The sequence below is a fragment of the Zea mays genome, chromosome 8 (genome assembly GCF_902167145.1).
Source record: "Zea mays cultivar B73 chromosome 8, Zm-B73-REFERENCE-NAM-5.0, whole genome shotgun sequence".
In the NCBI taxonomy this organism is placed as follows: Eukaryota; Viridiplantae; Streptophyta; class Magnoliopsida; order Poales; family Poaceae; genus Zea; species Zea mays.
Window position 1 is genome coordinate 129,350,424 of NC_050103.1, and position 20,878 is coordinate 129,371,301.

At 45.3% G+C, this 20,878-nt stretch overlaps 1 pseudogene; it reads right to left on the reverse strand.

Annotated features, from left to right (window-relative positions):
• Positions 1–1,572: 1,572 nt before the first annotated feature.
• LOC103637268 (uncharacterized) lies at positions 1,573–20,606 on the reverse strand (annotated as a pseudogene).
• Between the last annotated feature and the right edge of the window lie 272 nt (positions 20,607–20,878).

Genomic DNA, 20,878 nt, shown 5'->3' on the forward strand with positions numbered 1-20,878 from the left:
TCCTTCATGAGATCCCCGAGCTAATGATTGTAAACTCTCCGAGCCTATCTTTGGTCAAGGCTGCATGCATCCCCTCCTTCATGAGCTCCCCGAGCTGATCATCGTGAACTCTCTGAGCCAATCCTTGACCAAGACTGCATGCATCCCCTCCTTCATGAGCTCCCCGAGCTGATCATCATGAACTCTCCGAGTCGATCCTTGGCCAAGACTACATGCATCCCCTCCTACATGAGCTCTTTGAGCTGATCCTTGCCCAAGACCACCGGATCCTTCTCCCTCAGCTCATGTTCCTTGATCTAAATAGCTAGATACAGGCACCACCAGTGTGTGCATGTGTTGGCAGTAAGAATTTTAGATCTATCTGATTCCTTATGAAGCATTTGTAACTGTACGGAAAAGAATAGAAAAAGGTAAAGATAATTTGTTACTATTGTTTCCAATGTATTTGCCACAACCCAAGTGCCAATAGGTAAAGATAATTTGCATTACAATTATTTCTAATGTAGCTGCAATCATATATATGTAGAAAAGCTTCTACCAGCTCGTCATGGAGCACCCCTCCATGAGCGTCAACTGGCCATGACTGATAGGTAGCATCCTGCTCGGAAATGGAGCCATATTATTTAGTTCTGAGCACTCTCATAATCATGTCACTGAAAGTCCATTTCCAGTCGAATATCCTATCCCAATATCACCAAATAAATAAAGGGCAAGAAGCTTGCATAGTGCTTCTTGTACAATTAAAGTGCACAATGCAACACTAAGTGCAAAGGCCAACATACCAGTTACTTAAAATAGTTTGATTACAATTCAGTTCTACAGTCAAGCATGGCATCATGAGCAGCTAGATAGCTAGCAGAGTAGCAAGCTTGCATGCAGCTATCATCTAATTAGTTAAGGTCTAATGATAAACAGGAACATACAAAATAGCTATGCATGCAGCTATGCGAGCAGACTGCATGGAAATATGCATGCACTTGCACATGAAGATCCTTGGAACTTGACGCACGACAAGGGGCGACTGGGGCAGGGCCCTCTATGGCCCTAATGTAGCTCCGCCAGTGTTCATACAAGAACAAGTCTACAAAGTGTTTTATAAATGTATAGATTATACATTATCGAGTTCTATAAATGCCATAGGAGTACAGGACATCAAAACTGCATGAGTTCTTTTTTTATTTTGTCATGGGAGAACATTACATCTATCAACCAACGAACAAATACCAAAACTCAAGCTTTAATTAACATGGACTAAGAAAAAATGTTACAGGTCTAGTACTCCAAGTTACTTAAATTATAAATGGAATTTAGAGGAGCCCACAACAAAGGTAGTGCCCTAAAACTTGTATACAGATTGAATAGATGCAATGTTTTGCTAAACCAAAGAGGAGACATGCTACATTCAAGTAATTAACACATTTATGAAGCATACTTCCCTTTTACATAAAGGACAGTGAGATAGTGCATGTTTAATTAATAATTTCAGAGGAAAATGCTGAAATCAAACTGACCTCTGCTTGGCTGATTGTTGTTAATAGGGTAGTTGCCCATGTGATTTGCTGACATGTTTACTTAGATAGTCGGATCAAAATTTCCAATACCATGACCAAAAGAAGGCATGTCAACCTCAGATGATGCAAACTTCCAGCCTCTGGCACCATAAATAGAGTTGCACCCATATGCATCTCAATTGTTTAATTCATATGTATTGCCTACTGCAGAACAAAGGCTCACCAATTGTACCAATTGAGTTGTTCCTGCCATAGCTACCAAAAGGCAAACCAAAAGTTATTATCTCCAGCTCCACGACCAAGGTTCCCTGACCCAAGGCTTGAAATGTTGTACATCCCATGAGCAGAAGGAAGACCTCCCCAATTGTCACTGGGAAGACTGACTTGGCCCCCATTTCTAGGTGAAGAAAAAGCACTCATATTTGTAGGATTGCTCGGGTAGTTTAGACTCCCATTATCCCAAGCATTCCTAGACATTGTAGTCAACATTGATCCCAGAACATGTTAAGACAAAGGTACCTAATAGGGCTGCCCAATCTGTTCGAATTTGCATTGAAGTACGAACCCATTTGCCTCCCAATGGAGTTGCTATGAAACCAGAGCTTGCACCAAATGTTCCACTCATCCCACCTTCAACATTCATGCCCATTCATACCCTAGGCCAAAAGAAGAGAACTCATTACGTGCACCTGAAATCAAGCCATATCTTCGATCCACCCTCATGTCGTAATCTCCTATGGTCGGTGGCCTCCATCACTCCCGTCTCCTTTGCTCTCCCCACTGCAACCACCAGAGACGCACATCACTATGTCAGCCAGCCAGGGAACGCCGAATGAGAAACGAAGCGGCGAGTAATCCACACCTCTTCCTGTGCTCCACACCTCGCTTCCGGATCTCGTCTTGCCGACCACGACCGGATGAGGCACGAGACTCTGTCTCGCCTAGAGGGAGAGGGTGTTGACGCTCGACGGTCGCCGAGCAAGAAGTGGGATGCGGCATCCGTGGCGCGGAGAGGACATCCGACCAGGTCGGCTTCCACAACACCGTGGAACCAAGCAAGGAGAGGTGTAGAGCCGGTGCGGCCACGAAGGCGAGGATAAGGGAGGGGGCAGTGCTACCAGCGATGGGCACGAGCGGGGAAGAAGATGGCGATGTTGTGGGCGGGGGTAGCTAGTAGCGGCGGCGTGGGGAGAAAGAGGGCGAGACAAGGGCGCCGAAGACGGGTGGTGAGGCATGGTGGGCCGTGGGTGCCGTCAATGAAAGGAGCGTCGAGGTTGGAAGGGGCGCGGGGATGGGGGCTGGGTCCTACGTGGTGGAGGGAGCGAGATTTGCGGGCGGGGGCTGGCCGGCTGGGTTGGTTCCGTGCGGGCGCGGGGAGACAAGGTAAGGGAGGGGGCGCGACGGGGCCGGGGCACGGGCACGGTGTAGCCTGTGGTGGCCATACTGCATCCTTATAGAGTAGTAGAGATTTAGCGGAGGCCGACGCGTGGGGCCAAGCCAATCAGTCCGCTCGCCTTACCCTTGGCAGTAGCGATTCCTGTTTGGATATGATTTTATTGTGAACACTAGAAAAATAGTCGTTTACAAATCACTAGTCGGTTGTTCGTGCGTTGCGACGGCTCACAACAATAATCACGTAAACTATTCACCAAAAAGATATCAAGAATTTTTATTAATTGTCTCTGCTTTTCGTATAATATTTTTTTATTTGACTAATTGATGTTGTTGTATCCAATATGTCTTGATACAACATGGTTAATGAAGGGAGCTGTTGGGGGCCTTCCTCTTCTGAAGGTCCTAAAAAACTTAACTAACATGCTTTTTAGTATATCAGACCATTACAGGAGGCTTCAACTTTAAGATGAAGGTGTACATGGTATGAAGGTGTGGTATGAAGGAAGGACAAACTAGCTCCGAAGCTGTGGCTGAAGGAGCTTCGGCTTAGCACGATGACAGTGGTGAAAGAAGGAACCGACCTAAAGGAGAAATGACTGCTTAGTCCTCGACAGCTTGCCTTATGGTCAACAGTAAATGTCAGGGACATGAATGTAATTTTGTCTAGGCTGCGTCCTATGCCTATAAATAGATGAACAGTAACATCGTACTGTTCACGCTGACTTGTAATCACTCTCGTGTCACTCCCGCTTTTTCACCTTCTGTCAAGCCGAAGGTACAAATGTAATATAAATATTATTGATGTTTATCCATGTTTATAAAATAATAATATAAGTAGTCCAATAATTTGGAATGAATGTTCATATTCTTTTTGCGTTTCATATGTCTCTGTTTACATCCTTGCTCACTGAAATGATGAAGGCATACCTTTCACGACCTTCGTCTGAAGATCATTATATCCCAAGGGAGATAATGCTTTGAAGGACGAAGGTCTCTAATTGTTAACAATTGTGTTGCTTTGTTCTTGGTGTATAGCATCCGAGAACAAGGATCAACATTGGCTCCCACCTCCGGTGAACTCATTCGACCATCTTCGGTAAGCATCGACCTTTGTCATGCCGCCGAAGAAGACAACAGCGCTAGGGGCTGCACTGCAGCCACTGGACGTTAATCAAGAAACGCTACACGAAGCTAGGAGCCAGAAGAGGAAGGCTACCAGTCCAACACCTCAGGAGGAGGAACTGGACCAAGAAATCAGGGATCTCAAAGCTATCCATCAACAGGTCCAAAAGAAGAGAGAGAAAATGCTTTGGCTCGCTGATCTCCAGAGGAAGATTGATGAGGCCGCCGAAGAAATGCTACACCTCACCCAGGATGACCAAGACTGAAGGCCCCAACACAGGGAGCTTCGTCAAGAAAATTCATACAATGATGATGATTGGTATGGTGATTTTCATCATGGCAATTTTGCTTTTGATGATGCTTCTCCCTTGGCAGTAGAATTGCAGGCTACCTCATGGCTCCCATCATACAAGCCACCTCAGCTTCCTATGTATGATGGGCACTCAGACCCGAAGCAGTTCCTGATGAGCTACGAAGCAACCATATCTTCATATGGGGGCAATACTGCAGTCATGGAGAAATCCTTCGTCATGGCAGTCAAAAGCATAGCGCAAACTTGGTACTCTTCTCTTCGGCCAGGGACAATTACGTCTTGGCAGAAGCTAAAGGACATGCTGTCACTAGCTTCTAGGACTTTCAAACGAAGCCAGTCACCGCTCAAGCTCTGTTCCAGTGCACACAGGATCAGGAAGAATACCTCCAGGCGTATGTCCGTAGGTTTCTCCGACTGAGAGCCTAGGCGCCTACAGTGCCCAATGAGATTGTCATTGAGGCCATGATCAAGGGGCTCAGACCAGGACCAACGCCACAATATTTTGCAAGGAAGCCGCCCCAAACCTTGGAGAAGCTTCTCCAGAAAATGGATGAATACACCAGAGCTAATAATGATTTCCGCAAAGAAGGGAAGAAGCTTACAGGTACTCTGAGATAGCCAGGGGCTTCGGAGGAAGATTCCACCCTAGGCATGTTAGGTCAATCCATAACGCCAGCCCAAGTGATGATAGAGGAAGCCAACCCCAAAGGCAACAACACAGCTCCCAATCACCAGGGCCACAACAGAGTTCCTTCAGGCCACCAGCTCCAAGAGGCAGAGGGGGCAGAAGTGAAAGTAGCCTAGAGGGGGGGGGGGTGGATAGGCGGAAACTGAAATTTATAAACTTAAAGGACAACTACAAGTCGGGGTTAGCGTTAGAAATAAAACCGAGTCCGAAAGTGAGAGCACCTAGAGGGGGGGGGGTGAATAGGTGATCCTGTGGAACTTGAAAACTTAAGCCACAAAACTTGGTTAATCGTTAGCACAATAATTGCCAAGTGGCTAGAGAGGGGTCAAAACACAATAACCACAAGAAATCAATCACAGAGATGACACAGTGGTTATCCCGTGGTTCGGCCAAGACCAACACTTGCCTACTCCATGTTGTGGCGTCCCAACGGACGAGGGTTGCAATCAACCCCTCTCAAGCGGTCCAAAGACCCACTTGAATACCACGGTGTTTTGCTTGCTTTTTCTTAATCCCGTTTGCGAGGAATCTCCACAACTTGGAGCCTCTCGCCCTTACACTTGAAGTTCACAAAGAAGCACGGAGCAAGGGAGGGATTAGCAATGCACTCAAGACAAGAAATCACAGCAACACCACGCACACAAGTTGCAATGAGAGCTCACAATACAACTCAATGAGTTCACCACTCAACTAGAGCTCTAATTGCTATCGCAAAGAATCAAAGGCGCGGAATCGATGTCTTGGTGCTTAGGAATGTTGTAGGAATGCTTGGTGTGCTCCTCCATGCGCCTAGGGGTCCCTTTTATAGCCCCAAGGCAGCTAGGAGCCGTTGAGAGCAATCTAGGAAGGATGATCTTGTCTTCTGTCGACTGGCGCACCGGACAGTCCGGTGCACACCGGACATGTCCGGTGCCCGATTTCTTTCCATAAATGGCGCAGTCGACCGTTGGCAGCCAGAGAGCCGTTGGCGCACCGGACATGTCCGGTGCACACCGGACAGTCCGGTGCCTTCTTCTAGCCGTTGGCTCAGCCACGTGTCCCGCGCAGATCGCGCGACCAACCGTTGGCTCGGCCGACCGTTGGCTCACCGGACAGTCCGGTGCACACCGGACAGTCCGGTGAATTATAGTCGTACGTCGCCGATGAATTCCCGAGAGCGACGAGTTCGCCTGTGAACGGCCCACCGGACAGTCCGGTGCACACCGGACAGTCCGGTGAATTATAGCCGTACACCGCCGTCGAAGTCCCGAGAGCAGCCTGTTCGCCAGAGCCAGCCTGGCGCACCGGACACTGTCCGGTGCACCACCGGACAGTCCGGTGCTCCAGACTGAGCAAAGTCTTGGCTGCTCGAGCCAAGACATTTTCAATTGGATTTTTCCTGTTTCCAGCACTTAGACACAATACATTAGTCCATAAAACAATGTACTAAGTCTGAGAAACATACCTTTATCCTTGATTTGTACTTTGTCCACCTTTTTACACTTAGGCACTTGTGTTGGACACTAAATCACCAAAATACTTAGAAATGGCCCAAGGGCACATTTCCCTTTCAATCTCCCCCTTTTTGGTGATTTATGCCAACACAACATAAAGCAAGTAGAACAAATACAAAATCAATTGAACTAAGAACTCAAAATTGTTTTGATCCAAATTTGACATATATGGATCACTCTATGCCACCACTTGGTTTGTTTTTGCAAATCAAACTCAAATTCCTATCTCTAAGTCAAATCCACTTGTAGAGACATAAAGAGAGGTTTTCCAAAGAAATTTGATCAAGAATTTCAAAAACTCCCCCTTTTTCCCATAATCAACACTTCTCCCCACAAGAGGCCAACTTTTGACATAAGAGACAATAAGAGAGTTTTGACAAACCTAAAGCTCTATTCTACTATTTTCATATTTTCAAAATTCCTCAAGTGGTAGCTGATCCATCTATTGCTTTGGCCTTTATTTTCTCCCCCTTTGGCATCAAGCACCAAAACGGGATCAATCTTGGCCCTTTAACCCCATTGCTTCACTAAAATCTTCAAATAAGAACACAAAGGCAATAAGAGTATAAAGATGAACTTGAAAAAGTTACTCTTTTCATCGGAGTGCAGTGGAAGTCTTGCATGGTCCAAGTCCACCTTTTCCCTTTCAATCCTCCTTTGAGACTAAAACAACCAAACTCAAGAATATGGTTAGTCTCAAAGGGTCAAGTTGTAATACACCTCCCCCTAAGTATGTGCATCACTTGCACAAGGACTTGTGAGATCCAGGGAGTGCTTGTACAACTTGAGCACCACAATAAGCAACAATATGCAGAGTGAACATGATCAAAGGCATAAATACATGTATGCTACAATTCAATCCAAGTTCCACGAATCTAGGACATTTAGCTCACTACGCAGCCTGCAAAAGGTCTTTTCATCTAAAGGTTAGTGAAGATATCGGCTAGCTGGTTCTCGGTGCTAACATGAAACACTTCGATATCTCCCTTTTGCTGGTGGTCTCTCAAAAAGTGATGCCGGATGTCAATGTGCTTTGTGCGGCTGTGCTCAACAGGATTTTCCGCTATTCGGATAGCACTCTCATTGTCACATAGGAGTGGGACTTTGCTCAGATTGTAGCCAAAGTCCCTGAGGGTTTGCCTCATCCAAAGTAGTTGCGCGCAACACTGTCCTACGGCAACATACTCGGCCTCAGCGGTGGATAGGGCAACGGAAGTTTGTTTCTTAGAGTTCCATGACACCAGGGACCTTCCTAAGAATTGGCACGTCCCCGATGTACTCTTCCTATCGACCTTACATCCAGCATAGTTGGAATCCGAATATCCAATCAAGTCAAAGTTAGACCCCTTTGGATACCAGATCCCGAAGCAAGGCGTAGCAACTAAATATCGAAGAATTCGCTTCACAGCCACTAAGTGACACTCCTTAGGATCGGATTGAAATCTAGCACACATGCATACGCTAAGCATAATATCCGGTCTACTAGCACATAAATAAAGCAAAGAACCTATCATGGACCGGTATGCTTTTTGATCAACGAACTTACCACCTTTGTTGAGGTCGGTGTGTCCGTCGGTTCCCATCGGCGTCTTTGCGGGCTTGGCGTCCTTCATCCCAAACCTGTTCTTCGTTTGGGAGATGAAGGTGCCGTCCTTGAGTTGCCTCACTTGGAACCCCAGGAAGTAGTTCAACTCGCCCATCATCGACATCTCGAATTTCTGCGTCATCACCCTGCTAAACTCTTCACAAGACTTTTGGTTAGTAGAACCAAATATTATGTCATCGACATAAATTTGGCACACAAAAAGATCACCAACACAAGTCTTAGTGAAAAGAGTTGGATCGGCTTTCCCAACCTTGAAAGCATTAGCAATTAAAAAGTCTCTAAGGCATTCATACCATGCTCTTGGGGCTTGCTTAAGTCCATAGAGCGCCTTAGAGAGCTTACACACATGGTCGGGGTACCGTTCATCCTCGAAGCCAGGGGGTTGCTCCACGTACACCTCCTCTTTGATCGGCCCATTGAGGAAAGCGCTCTTCACATCCATTTGGTACAACCTGAAAGAATGGTGAGCGGCATATGCTAGCAAAATACGAATTGATTCTAGCCTAGCCACAGGAGCGAATGTCTCCTCAAAGTCCAAACCTGCGACTTGGGCATAACCTTTTGCCACAAGTCGAGCCTTGTTCCTTGTCACCACCCCGTGCTCGTCCTATTTGTTGCGGAACACCCACTTGGTTCCCACAACATTTTGCTTGGGGCGAGGCACCAGTGTCCAAACTTCATTGCGCTTGAAGTTGTTGAGTTCCTCCTGCATGGCCAACACCCAGTCCGGATCTAGCAAGGCCTCTTCTACCCTGAAAGGCTCAATAGAAGAGACAAAGGAGTAATGCTCACAAAAATTAACTAATCTCGAGCGAGTAGTTACTCCCTTGCTAATATCACCCAATATTTGGTCGACGGGATGATCCCTTTGGATCGTCGCTCGAACTTGGGTTGGAGGTGCCTGAGGTGCTTCTTCCTCCTCAACTTGATCATCCTATGCTCCCCCTTGATCATGCGCCTCCACTTGAGGTTCCTGTTCGTCATCTTGGGTTGGGGGATTCACCATAGTTGAGGAAGACGGTTGATCTTGCTCTAATTGTTCCTGAGGCCGTACATCTCCAATCGCCATGGTGCGTATCGCGGCCGTTGGAACGTCTTCTTCATCTACATCATCAAGATCAACAACTTGCTCTCTTGGAGAGCCATTAGTCTCATCAAATACAACGTCGCTAGAGACTTCAACCAAACCCGATGATTTGTTGAAGACCCTATACGCCTTTGTATTTGAATCATAACCTAATAAAAACCCTTCTACAGCTTTGGGAGCAAATTTAGAGTTCCTACCCTTCTTCACTAGAATGTAGCATTTACTCCCAAATACACGAAAGTACGATACATTGGGTTTGTTACCAGTTAGCATCTCGTATGAGGTCTTCTTGAGGAGGCGGTGAAGATAGACCCTGTTTATGGCGTGGCAAGCCGTGTTCACGGCTTCCGACCAAAAACACTCGGGGGTCTTGAACTCTCCAAGCATAGTCCTCGCCATATCAATGAGCGTCCTGTTCTTCCTCTCTACCACACCATTTTGCTGAGGTGTGTAGGGAGCGGAGAACTCGTGCTTGATCCCCTCCTCCTCAAGGAACTCCTCCACTTGAAGATTCTTGAATTCGGACCCGTTGTCGCTTCTTATCTTCTTCACCTTGAGCTCAAACTCATTTTGAGCTCTCCTGAGGAAGCGCTTGTGAGTCCCTTGGGTTTCAGACTTATCCTGCAAAAAGAACACCCAAGTGAAGCGGGAAAAGTCATCAACAATAACTAGACCATACTTACTTCCTCCTATGCTCAGATAGGCGACGGGTCCGAAGAGGTCCATATGCAGTAGCTCTAGAGGTCTTGAAGTGGTCATCACATTCTTGCTGTGATGTGCTGCTCCCACTTGTTTACCCGCTTGACAAGCTGCACAAGGTCTATCTTTTTCGAAATGCACGTTAGTCAAACCTATCACGTGTTCTCCCTTTAGAAGCTTGTGAAGGTTCTTCATCCCCACATGTGCTAAGCGGCGATGCCACAGCCAGCCCATGCTAGTCTTAGCGATTAAGCATGCATCTAGACCGGCCTCCTCTTTTGCAAAATCAACTAAATAAAGTTTGTCGTCTAGTACACCCTTAAAAGCTAGTGAACCATCACATCTTCTAAAGACAGACACATCTACATTTGTAAATAGACAATTATATCCCATATTACATAATTGACTAACAGATAGTAAATTATATCCAAGAGACTCAACTTAAAACACATTAGAGATAGAGTGCACATTGGATATTGCAATCTTGCCTAAACCTTTCACCTTGCCTTGGTTCCCATCACCGAATATGATTGAATCTTGGGAATCCTTATTCTTGACGTAGGAGGTGAACATCTTCTTCTCCCCCGTCATATGGTTTGTGCATCCGCTGTCGATAATCCAGCTTGAGCCCCCGGATGCATAAACCTGCAAGGCAAATTTAGGCTTGGGTCTTAGGTACCCAATTCTTGTTGGGTCCTACAAGGTTAGTCACAATTTCCTTAGGGACCCAAATGCAAGTTTTATCACCCCTGCATTTTGCCCCTAATTTCCTAGCAACTATTTTCCTATCCTTTCTACAAATAGCAAAAGAAGCATTTAAAGCATGATAAATTGTAGAGGGACCATTCATAACTTTTCTAGGAACATGAGCAATATTCTTCCTAGGCACATGATGAATATTTTTCCTAGGCATATCTCTACCATGCATATAGGAAGAACTGGAAGCATACATAGCATAAGAGTCATAGGCATGTGAATCAAAAGCATTACAACTCCTATGAGACTGTCTTCTATCATTGTACATAAAAGCATGGTTCTTTTTAGTACTACTTGCCATAGGGGCCTTCCCTTTCTCCATGGCGGAGATGGGAGCCTTATGGCTTGTTAAGTTCTTGGCTTCCCTCTTGAAGCCAAGCCCATCCTTAATTGAGGGGTGTCTACCAATCGTGTAGGCATCCCTAGCAAATTTTAGTTTATCAAAATCACTTTTGCTAGCCTTAAGTTGGGCATTAAGACTAGCTATTTCATCATTTAACTTTGCAATAGAAGCTATGTGTTCACTACAAGCATCAATATCAAAATCTTTACATCTATTGCAAATAACAACATTTTCTACACAAGTTGTTGATTTACTAGCTATTTCTAACTTAGCATTCAAATCATCATTAATGCTTCTTAAGCTAGAAATTGTCTCATGGCAAGAAGATAATTCACAAGAAAGCATTTCATTTCTCTTAACTTCTAAGGCATGAGATTTTTGTGCTTCTACAAATTTGTCATGTTCTTCATACAACAAGTCCTCTTGTTTTTCTAAAAGCCTATTTTTATCATTCAAGGCATCAATCAATTCATTAATTTTATCTACCTTGGTTCTATCTAGGCCCTTAAACAAACATGAATAATCTATTTCATCCTCATCACTAGATTCGTCCTCACTTGAAGAAGCATAAGTAGAGTTTCGACTACATACCTTCTTCTCCCTTGCCATAAGGCATGTGTGACGCTCGTTGGGGAAGAGGGATGACTTGTTGAAGGCGGTGGCGGCGAGTCCTTCATTGTCGGAGTAGAAGGAGGAGCAATCCGAGTCCCACTCCTTTCCTAGATGTGCCTCGCCCTTGGCCTTCTTGTAATTTTTCTTCTTTTCCCTCTTGCTCCCGTGTTCCTGGTCACTTTCATTATCGGGACAGTTAGCAATAAAATGACCAATCTTACCGCATTTGAAGCATGAGCGCTTCCCCTTGACTTTGGTCTTGCTTGGCTGTCCCTTGCGACCCTTAAGCGCCGTCTTGAATCTCTTGATGATGAGGGCCATCTCTTCATCATTAAGTCCGGCAGCCTCAATTTGTGCTACCTTGTTGGGTAACGTCTCCTTGCTCCTTGTTGCCTTGAGAGCAACGGGTTGAAGCTCATTGATTGGACCGTTTAGAGTGTCGTCCACGTACCTTGCTTCCTTGATCATCATTCGCCCGCTTACGAATTTTCCAAGGACTTCTTCGGGCGACATTTTGGTGTACCTGGGATTCTCACGAATGTTATTCACCAAATGAGGATCAAGAACGGTAAAGGACCTTAGCATCAATCGGACGACGTCGTGGTCCGTCCATCGCGTGCTTCCGTAGCTCCTTATTTTGTTGATAAGGGTCTTGAGCCGGTTGTATGTTTGTGTCGGCTCCTCGCCTCTTATCATCGCGAATCGTCCAAGCTCGCCCTCCACCAACTCCATCTTGGTGAGCAAGGTGACGTCGTTCCCCTCATGTGAAATCTTGAGGGTGTCCCAGATCTGCTTGGCGTTATCCAAGCCGCTCACTTTGTGGTATTCATCCCTGCACAATGAAGCTAGAAGAACAGTAGTAGCTTGTGCATTCTTATGAATTTGCTCATTGACGAACATGGGACTATCCGAACAATCAAAGTGCATTCCACTCTCTACAATCTCCCATATACTAGGATGGAGAGAGAACAAGTGACTACGCATTTTGTGACTCCAAAATCCGTAGTCCTCTCCATCAAAATGAGGAGGTTTACCAAGTGGAATAGATAATAAATGAGCATTTGCACTTTGAGGAATACGCGAATAATCGAAAGAAAAGTTCGAGTTAACCGTCTTTCGTTTGTCGTAGTCGTTGTCGTCGTTGTCCTTGTGGGAAGAAGTGGACTCATCACTGTCGTCGTAGTAGACGATCTCCTTAATGCGCCTTGTCTTCTTCTTCTTTCCATCTTTTCGTCTATGACCCGAGCCCGAGTCGGTAGGCTTGTCATCCTTTGGCTCGTTGACGAAAGACTCCTTCTCTTTATCGTTGATCATGATACCCTTCCCCTTAGGATCCATCTCTTCGGGCGGTTAGTCCCTTTGTGAAGAGAACGGCTCCGATACCAATTGAGAGCACCTAGAGGGGGGGGGTGAATAGGTGATCCTGTGAAACTTGAAAACTTAAGCCACAAAACTTGGTTAATCGTTAGCACAATAATTGCCAAGTGGCTAGAGAGGGGTCAAAACACAATAACCACAAGAAATCAATCACAGAGATGACACAGTGGTTATCCCGTGGTTCGGCCAAGACCAACGCTTGCCTACTCCACGTTGTGGCGTCCCAACGGACGAGGGTTGCAATCAACCCCTCTCAAGCGGTCCAAAGACCCACTTGAATACCACGGCGTTTTGCTTGCTTTTTCTTAATCCCGTTTGCGAGGAATCTCCACAACTTGGTGCCTCTCGCCCTTACACTTGAAGTTCACAAAGAAGCACGGAGCAAGGGAGGGATTAGCAACGCACTCAAGACAAGAAATCACAGCAACACCACGCACACAAGTTGCAACGAGAGCTCACAATACAACTCAATGAGTTCACCACTCAACTAGAGCTCTAATTGCTATCGCAAAGAATCAAAGGCGCGGAATCGATGTCTTGGTGCTTAGGAATGTTGTAGGAATGCTTGGTGTGCTCCTCCATGCGCCTAGGGGTCCCTTTTATAGCCCCAAGGCAGCTAGGAGCCGTTGAGAGCAATCTAGGAAGGCTGATCTTGCCTTCTGTCGACTGGCGCACCGGACAGTCCGGTGCACACCGGACAGTCCGGTGCACACCGGACATGTCCGGTGCCCGATTTCTTTCCATAAATGGCGCAGTCGACCGTTGGCAGCCAGAGAGCCGTTGGCGCACCGGACATGTCCGGTGCACACCGGACAGTCCGGTGCCTTCTTCTAGCCGTTGGCTCAGCCATGTGTCCCGCGCAGATCGCGCGACCGACCGTTGGCTCGGCCGACCGTTGGCTCACCGGACAGTCCGGTGCACACCGGACAGTCCGGTGAATTATGGCCGTACGTCGCCGATGAATTCCCGAGAGCGACGAGTTCGCCTGTGAACGGCCCACCGGACAGTCCGGTGCACACCGGACAGTCCGGTGAATTATAGCCGTACACCGCCGTCGAAGTCCCGAGAGCAGCCTGTTCGCCAGAGCCAGCCTGGTGCACCGGACACTGTCCGGTGCACCACCGGACAGTCCGGTGCTCCAGACTGAGCAAAGTCTTGGCTGCTCGAGCCAAGGCATTTTCAATTGGATTTTTCCTATTTCCAGCACTTAGACACAATACATTAGTCCATAAAACAATGTACTAAGTCTGAGAAACATACCTTTATCCTTGATTTGTACTTTGTCCACCTTTTTACACTTAGGCACTTGTGTTGGACACTAAATCACCAAAATACTTAGAAATGGCCCAAGGGCACATTTCCCTTTCAGAAAGAGAGGGTGAAAACAAATCAACCAAGAATAAAGCGGATGACACGATGATTTGTTTTACCGAGGTTCGATTCCAAAGAACCTAGTCCCCGTTGAGGTGGTCATAAAGACCAGGTCTCTTTTAACCCTTTCCCTCTCTCAAACGGTCACTTAGATTGAGTGAGCTTTCTCCTTAATCAAACGGGTCACTTAGACCCCTCACAAGGACCACCACAATTTGGTGTCTCTTGCTTTGATTACAAGTGTCTTGAGAACAAGAATGGGGAAGAAGAAAGCGATCCAAGAACAAGAGCTCAAAGAACACGAGCAAAACACTCTCTCTAGTCACTATTTGTTTGGAGTGGATTTGGGACTTGGAGAGGCTTTGATTCTATTTGAATTGTGTCTTGTATTGATTGCACTAGCTCTTGTATTGAATGAGACGTCTGAAAAACTTAGATGCTTGGAGTGGTGGTGGTTGGGGGTATTTATAGCCCCAACCACCAAACCAACCGTTGGGGAGGCTGTCTGTCGATGGGCGCACCGAACAGTCCGGTGCGCCAGCCACGTCACCCAACCGCTAGGGTTCTAACGGTTTCGACCGTTGGAACTCTGACATCTTGGGGCACCGGACAGTCCGGTGCCGCACCGGACAGTCACTGTTCACTGTCTGGTGCGCCTTCTGGCGCTGCTCTGACTCTGCGCAAACTGTCCGCACATTGTTTATGTTTGCAGGCGATCGTTGGAGTTGACCGTTGCGCTTGATAGCCGTTGCTCCGCTGGGACACTGGACAGTCCGGTGGCACACCGGACAGTCCGGTGAATTATAGCGGAGCGGCTTTCCAAATTCCTGAAGGTGGCAATTTCGAAGGGGGACGACCCTGGTCACCGAACACTGTCCGGTGGTGCACCGGACAGTCCGGTGCGCCAGACTAGGGTTCTCTTCGGTTTCTTTTGCTCCTTTCTTTTGAACCCTAACTTGGATCTTTTATTGGTTTGTGTTGAACCTTTAGCACCTGTAGAACATATAATCTAGAGCAAACTAGTTAGTCCAATTATTTGTGTTGGGCACTTCAACCACCAAAATCATTTAGGAAAAGGTTTGACCCTATTTCCCTTTCAATCTCCCCCTTTTTGGTGATTGATGCCAACACAAACCAAAGCAAATACATAAGTGCAGAATTGAACTAGTTTGCATAAGGCAAGTGCAAAGGTTGTTTGGAATTAAACCAATTTATACTTTCACTAGATATGCATGGATTACTTTCTTTCTTTTAACATTTTGGACCACATTTGCACCACTTGTTTTGTTTTTGCAAATTCTTTTGAAAAATCTTTTCAAAGTCTTTTTGCAAATGGTCAAAGGTAAATGAATAAGATTTCGAGAAGCATTTTCAAGATTTGAAATTTTTCTCCCCCTGTTTCAAATGCTTTTCCTTTGACTTAAACAAAACTCCCCCTGGATGAAATTCTCCTCTTAGTGTTTAAGAGGGTTTTACCAATATGAAAAAGATTTAGATACCAATTGAAAAAATCCTCCTTTAAGAAATTTTGAAATTTGGTGTGTGGTGCGGTCCTTTTGCTTTAGGCTATATTCTCTCCCCCTTTGGCATTAATCACAAAAAACGGAGACGTTTGAGAGCCCTTTTTACTTTCTCCTCAATGGTACAAATGAATATGAGTGAAGATTATACCAAAGTGGAGAACGGTGCGGAGTGACGACAAAGGGTAAATAATACCGATAGGAGTGGAGTGGAAGCCTTATCTTTGCCGAAGACTCCATTTCCCTTTCAATCTACGACTTAGCATAAAAATACACTTGGAAACACATTAGTCGTAGAAAATGAAAGAGATATGATCGAAGGTATATAAATGAGCTATGTGTGCAAAGTTCTGAGAATCAAGAATGTTTAGCTCATTCCTAAGTTTGGTAAAGGTTTTCTCATCTAATGGTTTGGTAAAGATATCGGCTAGTTGTTCTTTGGTGCTAACATAAGCAATCTCGATATCCCCCCTTTGTTGGTGATCTCTCAAAAAGTGATACCGAATGGCTATGTGCTTAGTGCGGCTGTGTCTAACGGGATTATCCGCCATGCGGATTGCACTCTCATTATCACATAGGAGAGGGACTTTGCTCAATTTGTAGCCATTGTCCCTGAGGGTTTGCCTCATCCAAAGCAATTGCGCGCAACAATGGCCTGTGGCAATGTACTCGGCTTCGGCGGTAGAAAGAGCTACTGAGTTTTGTTTATTTGAAGCCCAAGACACCAGGGATCTTCCCAAAAACTGACAAGTCCCTGATGTGCTCTTCCTATCAATTTTACACCCTGCCCAATCAGCATCTGAATAACCTATTAAATCAAAGGTGGATCCCCTGGGGTACGAAAGACCAAACTTAGGTGTATGAACTAAATATCTCATGATTCTTTTCACGGCCCTAAGGTGAACTTCCTTAGGATCGACTTGGAGCCTTGCACACATGCATACTGAAAGCATAATATCCGGTCGAGATGCACATAAATAGAGTAAAGATCCTATCATCGACCGGTATACCTTTTGATCTATGGATTTACCTCCCGTGTCGAGGTCGAGATGCCCATTAGTTCCCATGGGTGTCTTGATGGGCTTGGCATCCTTCATTCCAAACTTGGTAAATATATCTTGAATGTACTTGGTTTGGCTGATGAAGGTGCCATCTTGGAGTTGCTTCACTTGAAATCCTAGGAAATACTTCAACTCCCCATCATAGACATCTCGAATTTTTGAATCATTATCCTACTAAACTCTTCACAAGTAGATTTGTTAGTAGACCCAAATATGATATCATCAACGTAAATTTGGCATACAAACAAATCATTTGCAATGGTTTTAGTAAAGAGTGTAGGATCGGCTTTTCCGACTTTGAAGCCATTAGTGATAAGGAAATCTCTTAGGCATTCATACCATGCTCTTGGGGCTTGCTTGAGCCCATAAAGCGCCTTATAGAGTTTATACACATGGTTAGGGTACTCACTATCTTCAAAGCCAGGAGGTTGCTCAACATAGACCACTTCCTTGATTGGTCCATTGAGGAAGGTACTTTTCACGTCCATTTGATAGAGCTTAAAGCCATGGTAAGTAGCATAGGCAAGTAATATACGAATTAATTCAAGCCTAGCTACAGGTGCATAGGTTTCACCAAAATCCAAACCTTTGACTTGTGAATATCCCTTGGCCACAAGTCGGGCTTTGTTCCTTGTCACCACACCATGCTCATCTTGCTTGTTGCGCAATACCCATTTGGTTCCTACAACATTTTGGTTAGGACGTGGAACAAGATGCCATACCTCATTCCTCGTGAAGTTGTTGAGCTCCTCTTGCATTGCCAACACCTAATCTGAATCTCTTAATGCATCTTCCACCCTGTATAGTTCAATAGAAGACACAAAAGAGTAATGTTCACAAAAATGAGCGACACGAGATCGAGTGGTTACCCCCTTATGAATATCGCCGAGGATATATATGTCCAAATGGGCGTGCACGGCTGGGCACGGCACGACAGTGGCGTGCTCAGGCACGGCACACCAGTGTCATGGGCCGGGCCGGGCTGGCACGTGGGCCCAAATCCCTGCCCAGGCACGGCACACCTAATGCTAATTGGGCCGGGCCGGGCCGGGGGCACGGTCAGCCCCTTGGTGCAGTGCCGGGCTCGGGCCCAGTTACATAATACACATAATTCATCAAAGTTAACAGAAAACAAGGCAAATAGGCTACAAAATAGTCTTTAAATGGTTTGGAGCTTTAGTGCAATGCTGCCTCATTAAAAACCTTCCTAGGTAAAAACTCACACTTCGTGAGAAAACCCTAGGAAGGAAAAGAGTATAGCCAGCTCCTTAAAGTATTTACAAGTTCATAGTTCAATGTTCAGTCCACACACAGTCCATATGAGCATATTACAGATAAGAGAAGTAGAGAACATAAATAGGTAGAAACAGAGAGAATAAGTTCATAGTTCAGTCCTTCTTGAACTCTGTGGTGCTGCTTCCTTTCTTTTGTTCCCTGGTGATACTCACTGCTCATCATCTAGGTACATATCCTCAAAGGTTGCTTCAAGGTCTTTGGTTTCCTTCTCCACAGTATTTTGCTTATGCTGGTCAGCCAACTCCCAATCTTTGATACAGGAGAGCACCTCCACCATGTCTGTCGTCAACCGTCGTCGTCGCTCCTCGAGCACCCTGCTAGCTAGATTGAAAGTAGATTCTGAAGATATTGTAGAAACATGGATATACAACACATCTTTAGCTAGTATAGAAAGAATAGGATAAGTTTGATTGTGGCGTTGCCACCACATAAGAATGTTGAAATCAGGCCCAAATTTAGTTTCAGTGTCACTGTCAAGGTAAGAAGTTAACTCAGATAAACCAGTAGATGTACCAGATGTACCACATGTACCAGTATTGCTATAACTTTCATCATCCCCATATATATCATCCCATGCCTCTGTGGCCTTACTAGAACCACTACCTGACTGTGGTTGAGGAGTCAAGCAAATACCTCCAAATTTGGCCTCATAAATTTGATACATCTTAGTTAATTTGGTTCTAATACATAAAGGATATCTACTATAATCAGTCCCGTTAAGAGTAGATAATCTTTGAAGAACTTTATGAAAGCCCCTCATCTTTGCTCTAGGATCAAGAATGAAAGCAAATGCATAAAGAATGGGTATGTCCCTCCAATATTTCAGAAATTTTGTTTTCATAGGCACAACAGCAGTTCTTAAAAGTTCATGGTTCTCATATGCATTTAGATGTCTAGCAATTTTCAAAATATGGTGCAACATTAAGGGTGATGTAGGGTAATATATTCCAGATAGTGCAATAGTTGAGTCATAGAATAACTGAAAGAAAGACAATAATTTTTCTGCAACAACCCAATGATTATCACTCAACAAACAAGACCCATCATCTTTGCCAGTATAATTAGTTCTAATCCACACAGAGAAAGTGCTCTGATAAGGAACTAAATGTTTAAGCATCAGGAATGTTGAATTCCATCTAACATCCATATCTACTCCAAATTTACGTGGTCTAACACCAACACTCATGCAATATTGTTTATAAGAAGCAATTCTTTGATTTGAAGAGTTTAAGTATGTTATAGCAGTCCTAAAGTCTTCAAGATATGGTTGTAAACGTTTCAAACAACTTTTAACAATCAGATTAATAATATGGCAAGCACAACGCTGATGCAAAAATATTTTACTCAAATCACTCTCACTCCTAGTAGGTGCAGGTATCAAATGCCCAATATAACCAGCAAAGACAGGTTTCAGAACATCAATAGCAGTTTTGTTAGATGAGGCATTATCAAGCACAATGGCAAAAATCTTATCAGTAATGCTGAAGTCATTTGCAACCATTTCAACACGTTCAGCAATGTTAAGACCTGTATGAGCTACCTCTATAGGTCTAAGACCAAGTAATCTCTTTTCTAAACACCAATCAGAGTTCACAAAATGAGCAACAACACTTATATAGTCCTCTTTAGCTTTACCAAACCATATATCAGATGTCAAAGCAACAGATGAAACATGTTTAAGTACTTCAATCAGTTGTTCAACACGCTCATTAAACAGTCGGATCAAGTCTCTAGCAGTAGTTTGCCTAGAAGATTTAATAAACCTTGGATTGTGGGCATGGGTTATATACTCCTGAAAAGCACTAGATTCACCAAAACAAAGTGGCAGGTCTAGCCTAGCTATTAAACGACAAAGCTCAGTTCTAGCAACAGAAGGGGAATACTCCCAGTGATTAACAGATCCATCAGCATTATATTTAAGCAAAGACTGTGTTTTTCTAGATCTGTCTTTTTCTTTCTTAGTAGGGCAAACATCCAGGTGTCGGATCAAATGGCCAGTTCCAAATGAAGATTTAGTAGACATGCTATTCTTGCAGTGAAGACAAATGGCAGATACTCTTACCTCCTTACCATTTTGAACCGTAGTTACCTCCTCAAAGTGCAGCCATACCTTAGAGGTCGGACCTCTCCTTCTAGAATGTTTACCAGGCACAAGGATAGAGGTGCTCGCGTCGGTCGTCGGGCTTGTGGAGCCCATCCCTGTTTGTGCACCGGCGCCGTCCAGATCGATGGCACCAGTGGAGGTGGTACCAAGGAGGAGGCACCGGGCATCGTCTGCCTCGTTCTGCGCTTCAAGCCTCCGCTCCTCGATCACCGCTTCGAGACTAAGCTCGTCGTCGGCCGAGGCCGTGGACATGGCCACCGCCTCGGTCGGCTTCTCCGGCTCCTCACGGCGCGCGGCGCACACACACACGGTGCACACCTAGACGAATCGAAGCAACAAGATCAAGAACAAGAAGACTAGGATTAAGAGAGAGACGAGAGCAAGACCAAGAAAACCTTAGCTGCAAAACCGAAGCACTAGATCAACAAACCGGATGGCTGACGGCAGAGGTAGAGGAGCGAGCTTGGCGAAGATCGAGTTTTAGGGTTAGGGTTAGCGAGGGTCGAGGGAGAGAGGAGCGAGGA